The 13,060-nt window shown below is 31.0% G+C and overlaps 1 pseudogene across 1 annotated transcript; it reads left to right on the top strand.

Annotated features, from left to right (window-relative positions):
* The first annotated feature begins 414 nt into the window (after window positions 1–414).
* On the top strand, window positions 415–3,256 carry LOC146955575 (protein FAR1-RELATED SEQUENCE 11-like; annotated as a pseudogene). Its single transcript, XR_015028112.1, has 5 exons — window positions 415–418; window positions 1,245–1,503; window positions 1,597–2,040; window positions 2,116–2,930; window positions 3,017–3,256. The product of XR_015028112.1 is annotated as a protein FAR1-RELATED SEQUENCE 11-like (transcript).
* The last annotated feature ends 9,804 nt before the right edge of the window (window positions 3,257–13,060 follow it).

Raw genomic sequence — 13,060 nt, forward strand, 5'->3', positions numbered from 1 at the left:
CTTCCTGTTTTCTCATGTGTATGCTTATAATTTGTAGCTGTAGTTTGTAGCAATATAATGTTGAACTTTTTTTTTTCATGTGTATGCTTAAACAATATTGCAGTAATGATACAAATGTTGAATCTTTTTGCTTATATTTTGTGCATTGCCTAAATGAAAATTTCATCCAATTCAAGCCATGGCTAGGCCTAAAAACTACATCAATGATAATGTATCATTGGCAAAAACAAACTCCAAAATTGAGTGGAGGTGAAAATTGTAAAAAAGAAACAAATATAGCAATTTGCGAGAAACTAATATAGCAATTTGCAATATTGAATCATGTACAAAAGAAACTGATATCGCAATTTGCAGACATCAATAGGATTTTCAAATGCATGCTTAGTTAACTCACTGTTTTTATTAATAAAAATTATGGGTATATGTTATGCTAAATTACAAGCATCATTTTAATAACTTTCTGCAATATAGCATACAACATCATTCCACTATGACAATATACAATTCTCAACTATAACAGTAATAATAACGCAGCTTGATAACTAGTATTCAATTGTCAACTATGACAGTAATAATAACCCATAACTCTTTTTTTCCAATTTTCTTTGTTGATACATAGCACCTGAACTAAATCAAAGTTCAATAACAAACCATTTATAGAACCATAATTGCTTCCAAAATTCACATTTGGTTTTGTAGAGTCGAAGTAAGGAAATACGTTTCGAAGAGGACAAGACGCAACTGAGATTAGAGATACATAAAGGGTGGTAAATCCGAAATCAAACATTCCAAATCAAAATAAAAAAACATGACTAATTTTTGTGCTTTTGGGATTTAGGGTTTCAACCGTGTCTCTGTAAAACAGAAATTGAAAACATGATTGAAGGGAAGAGGTCGAAAATTCAAAAAAAAAAGAGAAGAGATTACTGGTGAAAAGATGGAGATTTAACGAGAGAAAGATGGAGAGGGAAACCAAAAATTCAAAGGAGAGGGAGATACGCGAAGGGAAGGTGGAGAAGAAAAATAGAAAATAAAAAAGAACATCTAATTACCTTTTTAACCTTCAGTTTTAATTTTCCCAAAAAACAAAAACAAGGGTCTTTGTGTCCAAGTTAAAAGGTGTAGGTTGCTAAAATAGACCACCATGAAAATGAGTGGGTCTATTGTAGCAATATATATATATATATATATATAGATATATATATATATATATATATATATATATATATATATATATATATAAGATCGAGATGAGGCCTTCCAATATGAATTCACAATTGATGAAAGTAACAAATTGGAGCATATTGTTTGGGCATTTGGTGATTCAATTCGCGCATATGAAGCTTTTGGAGATGTTGTAGTTTTTGATACCACATATAGAATAAACCGTTATGAGATGCCTCTTGGAATATGGGTTGGTGTTGATAATCATGGAAATTCAATTTTTTTGGTTGCGTTCTATTGCGAAATGAGAAGATTTCTTCCTTCGCGTGGGCTATAAAGGTAAATTTCTATTTACTCAAAGTTTCTATCACTGTTAAATTTTTTAATTTGAAACTTTATTAAATTATTTTATATTTATGTTACTATTTTCAGAGTTTCCTAGCTTTTGTGAAAGGAAAATATCCAAAAACAATTCTTACCGATCAAGATCCTTCAATTAAAGAAGCCATTGCAATGGAATTGCCAAACACAAAACATGCATTTTGCATATGGCATATTGTCGCAAAGCTGTCAAGTTGGTTTTCTTTTCCACTAGGTTCGAGATATGATGACTTTAAACATGAGTTTCATAAGGTGTATCATTTAGAATGTGCAGATGATTTTGAACGAGAATGGAAAGTAATGGTCTCACAGTTTGGTTTGGGTGTGGATAAGCATATTGACTTGCTCTTTACCCATCATAAATTTTGGGCCTTAGCTTATTTGAAGGACTTTTTTTTTGCTGGAATGACAACAACAGGACGCTCAGAATCGATAAATTCATATATAAAAAGATTCTTAGATGCCAAAACAAGTTTGACAGATTTTGTAAATCAAGTAAGAACTTACTTGATACATTTTTTTTAATCAATTAGCTTATAATTTAGTCATGATTGTTATATTTTTGTGTAGGTTGGTGTTGCTGTCAAAATTAGAAATCAAGCTGGAGAAGAGGCACAAATGCGTCAAAAGTATCATAATCCTCAGATTACAACACATTTTCCTATTGAAGAACATGCCTCGTCTATACTCACACCTTATGCCTTTAAGTTGCTTCAACATGAGATTAAATTATCTGCAAAGTATGCAGCAATTGAAGCTGACAATGGCTCTTATGTTGTGCAACATCATACCAAAGTTGATGGTGGTCGTATAGTAAGTTTGGTAAAAGAAGAAGAGTCAATTCATTGTTCTTGTAAAGAGTTTCAATTTTCAGGAATAATATGTAGACATGCAATTCGAGTGCTAATGTTGAAAAATTATTTTGTTCTTCCATCAAAATATCTTCCTTTTCGATGGAGACGAGAAAGTTCATTGATCCCAAAATCTAGTCATGTAATAAACTGCAATGATGGATCCTCTCCCAAATTTCAGTCTCTAATTCGATGTTTGGAAGTCGAATCATTAAAGACAAGTGAACGAGAACAGGTTGCCACAAGAGAGTTAGAAAATATCATCATAAAGATAAAAGGCATGCCTGAAACTCAAGAACATGTGATTGATTTGGAAGCGGATGTTTCCAATAATGATGACTGTGACGTTGAAAATCCTGTTGTTTCAAAAACAAAAGGTCGGCCAAAAGGATCAAGACCAAAAGGAGGGGTTGAAGCTGCCAAGAAGCCTCGTCGTTGTCATGTTCCAGATTGTGGTGGAACTAATCACGACTCACGAAATTGTCCAAACAAAAAGAGAAAAATGGAAGTATTGCCTTCTCAATCTCCTAATAAGTAAGTTTTAATTGGTGTGTCTTGTTCTACTCATGACTAATATATTGAATTGTAATATTAACTGTGTTTTTATGGTGCTTTGATAGGATCATGAAGGGTTGGAAGTAGTCATCTTGAAATAGTGAATTGGACAGATGAAGCAGCCAAATAGTTTTGATCAAACTGTGTAATTAGTGAATTTTGTGGCAGCATTGAAATAGTGAATTAGACAGATGAATTGGCCGAAGCTGCTTTGATCAAAATGTGTAATTAGTATATTTTGTGGCTGCAATCTGTAAGCTCAAACTATATAACTAGTATATTATGTTCCTGCTATAGTTTATTATTACCAAACTGTGTAATTACTAGTATATTTTGTAACAAAACATTTCTGAAGTATTGTTATTTATTATCATAGTAATGTCATGTTCCAATCTACAAGTAATTTGATCAAATTTGGAATAAGTGTCATGTATTTATGTTTATATTAAGGGGCTGAAAATTGCGGTGGTCGTTGAAAATTGCGGTTGAGCCTTCTTTTTTCCTTGCTGATTGGTGTTTTGGCTGAGCCTTCTTTTGCTGCTATTTTTTCCATGTTGTGTATCAGGTTACAGGGCTTGTGTTTTGTTCCTGTTCGCCCAGTCTTTCTCTTCTTGAGAGTACCTGTTTGGCTTAATATATTATTGCACATTATTATGATTATGTGAAATATAGATGTTAATTAATGGGACACTAAATTGGTTATTAAAAGTCAAAGAGTCTTCCTCTAAAAAAAGAAGTAAAAGATCCAATCAAAAAATATGTTCCTTTTATTTTGACAGGCACGAGTTATAGATTGTAGGAGGAGAGAGGAAATGATGATTTCTAGGTGAGTAAGAAATGACTTTAAAGGACATGTATCATATCACCATAGATGAAAGAGAAAATTGGCTTTTTGGTAAAAAGTAAATGGGTGTACAATGCTAAAACACACCTTCTTAAAAATGAATGGGTGTGTTCTAGCATTGCCCATATATATATATATATATATATATAAGGGAAAGTAGCTTATGCATATTAGTCACAGCTCACAATAAAGTATTAAACATATTGGTCATAAGAGAACTTAACTAAAGTTATTAGCAAACTCTAATTTGTTTTGAACAAACATACATAAATATCATAATTTATAAGATAAGAGAGCCACAGACAATTGGGTTACTTTGTCTTGTGTCCAAGCGCAGCAAATAATGCGCGGTAGACTCCGTTATGAAATCCCTCATCCAAGAACACTTTAGCCATATCAGGTCGTCCACTCTTGAACAGTCCCAAAATTACAGTAGTATAGGCACAAACATCAAGTGTTATTCCTCTTATCTGTATTTTGTCTAATACTTTCAAAGCCTCTTCTGGCTGATTAGATTTCAACAACCCATACTTTCTTCTCTATCTCATAAAACAACTTTCAAGCACAGTACATTTCACCTAAATGGGAGTATGAATCCACATTGATTTCATAAGAAACAACATCATGAAGGTGAGAAAAACACAAGAAGGGGGGTTGAATTGTGTTTTGAAAAATTCTTCTTTTCTCCTAAAACTGAACACACTGATCAGAAGCTAAGTGAAACAGCTTCTGAAGTGATAATCAAAATCTGAATGCAGCGGAATAAAAACAGAGAGAGAGAAGAAGAACGACACAAAGCAACTATACTGGTTCCTTCCACAATCCGGAAGTAGTGCAATCCCCCTTGTACTTCCAAGGAGATTTCACTAAGAGTAATATCTGATTACAATTGCTCAAGCACACCTGCAAGAGACTTCCTTTGCTCAAGCACACTTTGCAAGAGTCTTCCTTTGCTCAAGAACACAATCAAGAGACTTCCCTGCTCAAGCACAACTGCAAGAGACTTCTAACTAAACAAAATTACACAGAAAATTGTTTAAGGTTGAACACTTGATATACAATCAGAGGTGCTCACAATACAAATCAGATACAGACTCAATGACTTAAGAATTTCTAAGATTTGACTTTGAGACACAGAAATTCTAAGTGAATGCAGAACAATTTCAGCAGAGGTTTGGCACTTGTAAAAATGTTGTGAGTCTTTCTTTCAGCGTTCTTGCATTACCAAAACTCTAAGTCTTCACTCCCTTTATATAGAGGTGTGAAAGAGACGTTGTGAAATTGCCAGCACATCAAAGAGTCGTTGTTGAAGCTTGATCTTTCACCAATGATCTTTTGCCTGATTTGGTTGTTGTCCTATGAAGAACCAATTTGAAATCCATTCCCATTGTGAAGGAATATCTTTACAGGCATAGCTGTTATTCTGAAGCTGTTTTCTTGTCTTGTAGTGTAGACACAAAACAGAGTAGTGGAGAAGGTGGTTGTACAGTTCGTACAAAGTACAATGTCAACGCTTTTTGAAGATAAGGTTCCAAAGCCTTCAAATCTTCAACAAAATGATCGTTGTAGCTTTCCACTAGTCTTCTGCAGTGTTTTCGAATCCAATAGACAGCTTTTGAAGTGTTGATCTTTAAATCTTCAGCTTGTGGTGATAATCAGCTTCTGATGAGCTTCAGCTTCTCATGAAGTTGCTTCTGAACTATCTACTTCTGATGACTATCCGCTTCTGATGGTTATCCGCTTCTGATGACCTTCAGCTTCTTATAACGTCACTATTCTTCAGAAGCACTTATGACTTCAGATGCACTTCTTCACAGATGCTTTCAAGCTTCCTTTTCTTTAATCATAGCTCTCTTTTTGTTCTTCAGAACCTTTATATGATGTAAATATTTGACTATGATCCTATACACTTGAACAAATATTAGCTAGTCCAATTTACAATTTTTAATACATTGTTATCATCAAAACTCTTTAAGGTTCATTGTTAAACACATTTTGTTCCAACACATCAAGTTTAACGTTTTATAAACTCATCTCATGTGGAAGTTTGGTTGCTTCATCAAACAACAACCAGATATCAATGTATTGTAAACTTGGGTATCATGGTTTATCCCCCTTTTGGGCAATGTATAAAATAACTTCATTGCATTTCATATATCATTGAGCACAAAATACCCAGAGACTAGTGTTGTGTAGCATATCAAATCAACTTATAGAACCTGTTTCAACATTATATTGATGAAAAGTTTGGACACGTTTATCAAACCTTGTTTACATAAACAGTCAACCAATATTACAAGGGTACAGACGTTTGATTTAATCTCTTTGAACAACATTTGTTCATAAAATGAAAAAGCTTTATTCAACTGCAGATGAACTTGAGAAAGAGCATTGGTGTAAAACACACACTAACACTAGGCCTTAGACATTTATATATTTTGTCATCAAAATACCAATACATACAGTATTTAATAACTCCAAATAGTTTTAATTATATATTTCAGTCGGACCTCCGATTTGATAACTTGTGTTTTTGTAGTTGAAAGACTGATAAAAACATTCGTTCTAAATTATATTTTTATTTTATTGATTAGAATATAGATTTATTTTTTTAGTTACAATTACGATAATTTTTCTGTTTATGATTGTTATTTTTAATTTAAATATAAGAATGTTCTTAAAAAAATTTATGTATTTATTGTATTAAGGGTTATTTTTATTACGAGAGTCGGGTCTCGGATGTTGTAGAGACAACCACGTTCATGACAATATTGTAGGTAACTATATAAAGGGAAATACCATTTTCTCTATTTCATTATACGGATCAACAACATAACCATTATTTTTATGAATTTTTTTGGGCATTGAACTTAGCACCTGATTAAACTTGTCTGTAGGAGGAGTAGGAACTTTATTCAAGATATCCTAAAAAGCATCTATGACATTTGAAGTATTTGGAAATGAGTTTCTAAATGTGTATTATAGTTTATCCCCTTTTCGGGCAATGACTAGAACAATTTCATTACATTTTTGACATCATTGAACACAAAGTAACCAGAGACTAGTGTCATGTAACAAATCAAATCAACTTGCTTACCCTGTTGTAACATTATATTGATATGAAAAGTATAGACTCGTTTACCAAACCTTATTTGCATAAACAATAAACCAACATTCCAAAAGTGAAACATTTGGTTTAATCTCGTTGAACAACATTTGTTCATAAAATGAATGAACTTTATTTAACTAAAGATGAACTTGGGAAACAGTATTGGTTTAAAACACACACTAACACTAGACTTACACATTTATGTGTTTTGTCATCTAAATGCCAATATATATATATATAGTATTTAATAACTCGATATATTTTTAATTATATATTTGAGCCGGACCTCCAATTTGATAACTTGTTTTTGGTAGATGAAAGACCGATAAACATATTTGTTTTAAATTGTAATTTTATATTGTTGATTAGAATATAGATATATTTTTGTTTTAGTTACAATGACTATTATTTTTTAATGTTTATGAATGTTATTTTTAATTTAAATAGAAGACTCCTTTTCATTTTCTGCTCATTGATCGTGGACGTGGAATACCTCTGGGACCGCCAAACACTCGAAGAATAATGATGAAGTATATGTACAGTGTTGCCACCTTTGTCAACATTGTATGGTCAAGAAAAAGTGTTGGTATATATCTTTGTGTTGTTGGCAATAGCTTTCATGATTCAATTTGCTATGGTAGCTTCAAAAGTGATTGCAACAACAATTGGACTAGCTCTTGTTGCTGGGAAAGTGATTCTCGTGATCTACTACTTCTTCTGCAGAGGATAGAGGATAGAAGGTGTTAAAACTCTAATTTCTGTTGATTAATTTTATTGTAATAATAAGTAACAAACTTGTTATCTGTTACTTGAATATTTCATTTCAGTTTTCCTGTTGTTAATTTTCTTAGTGATGAACTTGTGAGGTTTTTTTAATATCAATCGTTAGTTTTATTATGAAATCCTTTTCAAGAAAAAAAAATTAAATAGAAGATTGTTCTTAAAAAAAATGTATTTATTTTATTAAGGGTCTATTTTTATTACGAGAGTCATGTCTTCGATTTTACAGGGAAGTCCCTTTTCATGAGTATATTGTAGAAAATTACATCAAGAGCAATACCCATTTTCTCAATTTCATTATACGAATTAATCTACAACATTACCATTATTTTTAGGGAATTTTTTTCAGGATTGAACTTAACACCTGATTAAACTTGTATGTTGGAAGAGTAGGATCTTAATTCAACATACCCTGAAAAACATTTATGGCCTCAAAGTAATTGGAAATGAGTTTTTGAAAAGGGTATCATAGTTCATTCCCTTCTTGGGCAATGAGTAAAACAACTTCATTGCATTTTAGAAATCATTGAGCACAAAGTAACCATAGACTAGTGTTGTGTAGCAAATTAAATCAACTTACAAACCCTGTTGCAACATTATATTGATGAAAAGTTTAAATTCGTTTACCAAACATTGTCTGCAAAAATAGTTAATTAACATTCCAAAGGTGTAAACATCTGATTTAATCCCTTTGAACAACATTTTTTCATAAAATAAAAAAGCTTTATTGAATTGATCAGTAACCGCATACCTCGAATCAATACATTATATGTGTATATATTAGCGTGTGAGTTAGCATTGTCAATGAATTCATCATATAACTGATAAGCATCATCAACGGTTCTTGGAATCTTACAAAGAACATCAATAACAGTATTCAACACTGCTGTATCAAGATTAACATTTTCCCTAACTAGGGGTATTCCTGGGGGAGTGCAAACAACTGTATGCCTCAAATTATTATTTTTTTGTTGTATGAGACCCAGTATATATATGGGGTTTGCTAGAACACACCCACTAGTTTTTATGTGGGAGTGTTTTAGCAAGTTATAACTAAAAAGTTAATAAATACACCTTAAGGTGTATGTTGCCATAACACACCTTCTAAAAAAAAAAGTGGGTGTGTTTTAGCAAATCCTATATGCATTTGCTAGAATACACTCACTTATTTTTTAGAATGGGTATTTTAGCAAGGGAATAACTAAAAAGTGGTTAAATACACCCTAAGGTGTAGCTTTGCTAAAACACTCACACATAAAAACTAGTTGGTGTGTTCTATCAAAACCCATATATATAAATATATAAATCCTGACTTTGTCCATTGTGTTAAGCATTGAAAAACGATATATGGTGGAGAGATTTTGATTTACTAATGGATTAATCATTTTTTAAAACATAATATTGTTCTCCATAATGAATTTATAGTGATTGTAATTAACACCGCATATATATATATATATATCGCGTCTCATCCAAAAAAAAAATTGAGGCATAAAGTTGTTTGCCCCAAATTGTTAATTCAAATACAGCAGTGTTGAATACTATTATTGATGTTAATACAACAGTTGTTTGCCCTTTATATAGCTACCTACAATAATGTCATGAACATGACCGTCCCTACAACATCCGAGACCCGACTCCCGTAATAATAATAGGCCTTTAATAAAACAAATACACAATTCTTTTTAAGAACAATCTTCAATTTAAATTAAAAATAACAATCATAAACAGAAAAATTATCGTCATTGTAACTAAAACAAAAATAAATCTTTATTCTAATCAATAATATGAAAATGCAATTTAGAACGAATACTTTTATCAGTCTTTCAACTACCAAAAACAAGTTATTAAATCGGAGGCCCGACTGAAATATATAATTAAAACTATATGGAGTTATTAAATACTATATATATTGGTATTTTGATGACTAAACACATAAATGTCTAAAGCCTAATGTTAATGTGTGTATTATACTAATGCTCTTTCCCAAGTTCACCTGTAGTTGAATAAAGCTTTTTCATTTTATGAACAAATGTTGTTCAAAGGGATTAAATCAAACGTTTACACCTTTGGAATATTGGTTGACTGTTTATGCAAACAAGGTTTGGTAAACGTGTCCAAACTTTTCATCAAGCATTCCTGGTCGAAATCTTATGCCATCTTTAACAACAAATTCATTATTTTATTTAAGACAACAAATCTCATTTGTTTTCTTTTTGGTTCGACTTGATTATTAAACCGAAGTAGAAAATATCAAGTAATATTTGGTTTGATCTTTCAATTTCATCGGTTTTTTCCAGCTGTAATTTCAATTAAACGAATTGGAAAAAATATATCTCAGTACTGAGGTTATTAATTCTAAACAACAATGATAGGTGTACATCTATTAATTTCCTACACACATTCAACAACTCATTTTCTTTCTATCTCTCTCTTCCTACCACTTCATTAACTTATCACATATATCACATCACTTCTTCATATTTGTCATGGTGTATACATCCTATGGGATGTATACAGAACATTTCCCAATTCCAAATGGAGCAAATTATAACACTTAAATAATCATTATGTCTACTTGAATGATACAACTTGCAACACAAAGATATTACCATTACGTGTACATATGTTGTCAGATAGGAAAATTAAAATCTACTACTTCCGTCTCATAATGAGTGAGTCATTTAATTATTTCACACATGATAAGAAAATTGTATAAGTTAAAGAGAAAGAGAAAGAAAAATGATTTTAATTAAACTTATAAAACAATAGTACATTCGCCAATATCATAAATGCAAAGTAGAAAATATTGAATTGAGAGTGATGCAGTGAATATTAATCGAAATGTATAATTGAAAAAAAATGTAATTAGCATTGCTTTGAAAAGTGAAATGAATCATTCATTTTAGAATTTTTTTTTTTTTTTTTACAAATGTGTCGCACATTGTGGGATGGAGGAAGTGCTTTGATACAAGGGGTTAAATGATTTGTCAGAAAAATATTTACATATTGATAATGTGTATTATTCACATAACTTAGTTTGATCATATTTTTTTAACAAATATATAAATACATATGTTAGTATATAAGATATTGTTAAATTCCTATCAATGAATACTTTCTAAATATCAATTTTTTATCATAGATAATTAAAGTTATTAAATATCAAAGTTTTTGAAAGACATGTGTGAATTGGTTGACTACAATATATATCTTGAACCGGAGGGAGTAAAAATTGATACATCATTTCTTTTTACAAATTGCAAAGGATCTCATTTGCTTTAAAAAGAACGGTCATGCTTACAAATGTCATAAGGATACTTATTAAGAAACTAAGAATTGAAAGAAGTGATAAATTTTAGGTATCGAAACTCAAATTATAAAATTTTAAGGGGTTGAATATATCATTTCTAAGATAAAATTTCTTTTTTAATTTTTTTTATCAAGTGTCGTAACGACACTTAAAAGGAATAACATTTCATTTTTTTAGACCTCATCCAAAGGTTAATTAAGAACATCAACAAAATTAATTTTATATCCAAAAGTCAAAGTTGTGGCTGTAGTGTATTCGCAAGATTTAAACATTTTACTGAAATGACTAACTGATCACATATAAAATGAAGTTTTTTTTTTTAGAAAACATATCAAATGAAGTTATAAAATAGAGTTAAATAGTGATTACCTCCAGTAATATGAGAAATTTTTGGTTTATTTCTCTGTAATTTTTTGTTAGATTCTAACTTCATAATTTGAAGATTCTTCTCATTTAGATTTTTCTGACATTAAATTTTAAAATTTAAGGTACTTTCGCCTGCTATAATTTGAACGAATTTTGATTTACCATGTGTCATATTATCTATTATGTACAATAAAATTTCAAGAAGGTCTAAAAACAAAGAATATTTAAATTGCAAGGTTGTGATCAAATTTTTGTTTACAAGAAGGTAAACCAAAGCTTGATCAAATTATAGGGGGTAAACACTATTTAACTAATTCAAGTATGACAAATGCAACATCTTTTGATGATGATGATGATTGAAGTTCCATGTCAATGAGACTATTGCCTGACCAAAAGTGCTTACTCGAGTTGTAGTCTTGATCAAACAAACACAATTTCTTTGTAATGTTGGTGTTAAACCAGATATGTCAATTTGATATTGAAAATGAAAATTAGTCATTGATTTGGCTAATAGTTCTCAACAATGATTTTCTTTTTATTTAAAGGATTCTGTTAAGGAAGGAATTTTGTCCCTCGATCGTGGGCTCTTCAATAGAGATGGCAATGAGTACTTAATGGGTAGGGTACTATAGTACCCCTCCCCATACATGCGTTTGTAAAAAATGCCCGTACCCGAGCCCGTACTCTCATGGACAACAACTTTAGTGCCATTCCCCATACCCAATGGGTATCTAAGTGCCCATACCCGCACCCATTACCCGCACTTTAACTATGACAAGACAAAATAAAAAAAAACATCACAATTGAAATAAAACTATGATCCAAACATTTTCAAATCAAATAATAAAATAGTATGAATCGTAGTATTTAACCAAATAAAAAAACATCCAAAATATCCCTCGAAAATTAAAATAAAAACATTCAAAATACATATAAAAAAGTGCATACTAAAATAAACATCAAATTGATTTAAATCATAAATTTGTCGCAACCGAAACTATGTTCTCCATATCCTAGAAAAGCAAAAAAGATCCAATAGTCATAAATCAAAATTGTGTGAAACTGTGTGGTTTATTACAGCAGCAGATCCTGGTCCATCTTCAAGGTTCAAATATATGGTCAGAATGACTAATTCATCCCATATAAATGAAATTATAAAAATAAAAATATCCCACAATTGAAGGAACTAGACTAACTACTTATACGCTGGCTGGTTCCATAAAGTTAGACTTGCTCTACCAATGCAGGCAATTGAACTAATATTATATAGGTATTCCAGATCATGTTCCGGTAGCTCTATAATCTATCCAAATCTTGGTCCCTAATATTCAATGTCTATACCCATATAGGAGGTTTTTTTTTTTTTTTTTAATTTTTTTTTATTGCTGGCTATACAAATTATTTGTTGGTTTTGCCCATATAAGAGTAGGTCTTACAAAAAGAAAATCGGTTTTTCAAACTTTGTTATCTGTAACTAGTATATTAGCTGTCTATACCCATATGGGAATATTAACAAAAAAAGGGGAAAACAAAGGATGCCAACGAAAAATACTCTATGCTATAATATTATGAGTTATGCACTTGTTAAGTGTGAAAATATGATAGATTAGGCGGTTACTTGTGGTTGGTTTAGATAACCAACCGAATGTTATAATTTTGATAGTTAAAACTGTAATGAAAAGTTAGTTATGAGTGGT

The sequence above is a fragment of the Medicago sativa genome, chromosome 1 (genome assembly GCF_051527215.1).
Source record: "Medicago sativa cultivar Bolivia chromosome 1, Bolivia_mono, whole genome shotgun sequence".
Classification (NCBI taxonomy): Eukaryota; Viridiplantae; Streptophyta; class Magnoliopsida; order Fabales; family Fabaceae; genus Medicago; species Medicago sativa.